This window comes from Bison bison, unplaced genomic scaffold, assembly GCF_000754665.1.
Source record: "Bison bison bison isolate TAMUID 2011002044 unplaced genomic scaffold, Bison_UMD1.0 scf7180017864487, whole genome shotgun sequence".
Taxonomy (NCBI): Eukaryota; Metazoa; Chordata; class Mammalia; order Artiodactyla; family Bovidae; genus Bison; species Bison bison.
In genome coordinates, this window is record NW_011495047.1 from 4,896,907 (window position 1) to 4,897,749 (window position 843).

Consider the following 843-nt stretch of genomic DNA (forward strand, 5'->3'; position numbering starts at 1 on the left):
ACTGATGATGAAACTGAGAAGCAGAAAGGATAAAGAACATGCTCAAGTTCACGGCCACTAATACGCGACAGAAAGGAACTATAATCCATGCCTTCTTATCCAGTATGCGTGTTCCACATCAATTTAATAGTGTCCGACTCTTCGACACTATGGATGGTAGCCTGCCAGGCTCCTCTGTCCATGGGATTTTTCAGACAAGAATACTGGAGTGGGTTGCCGTTTCTTTCTCCGGGGGATCTTCCCAATCCAGGGACCGAACCCGTCTTATTCAGAGTCCTCCTTAAATAAAAAAATAAAATAAATTTCATCTACAGACCTGTCAACCTTGCCAAAAATAAAAAATACAAAGAATTAACTGCGCATGAATTTCAAATTATTTTCTCTGCGTCTCTCACTGAAGCTTTAAATGAATAGGATTAAATTAGAAAGTGGATTGAGGAGAAAGCATTGGAAAATAAAGGAAGGGATTTCAGTTAAACCCCAAAGAACTGGGATGGCTCCTTTTTACACCGTTTCCCCCAATAAAAGCTCTTACTGATTGCCCTTCACTGTATTTACACGGAGAAATGAAACTAACTCAGGGGCAGGTCTTCCAAGCCGAAGCATCTTCCATATCATTTCTGAGTTGGCGTCCAATGCGGTAATACTACCGAGCGGAAAGCGGGATACGCGGGGCACTGCGGATCGCAGATGGAAAAAGTAGCCAGGGATTCAGTGAAATAAACAAAGCAGGAGTTAATGAAACTGGGGAAGGTCTGATCAGAATCGAGGCTGAGAACAGGAAGTGGAGACGCAACACCTGCCCTCTACACGTGTGGGTAGGTCCTCGCGGGGGGCGGGTGG

General features: G+C 44.6%; 1 protein-coding gene across 2 annotated transcripts in view; it reads left to right on the forward strand.

The window, feature by feature from the left end:
• The first annotated feature begins 560 nt into the window (after positions 1–560).
• PLA2G7 (phospholipase A2, group VII (platelet-activating factor acetylhydrolase, plasma)) overlaps positions 561–843 on the forward strand; it is a 37,651-nt gene continuing 37,368 nt past the window's right edge. The window contains exon 1 of one of the 2 annotated variants that reach the window (XM_010863063.1): positions 561–818. The gene's annotated coding sequence lies outside the window, so the exon portion shown is untranslated. The remainder of the gene's footprint in view (positions 819–843) is intronic. The other variant, XM_010863069.1, reaches the window with a different exon arrangement.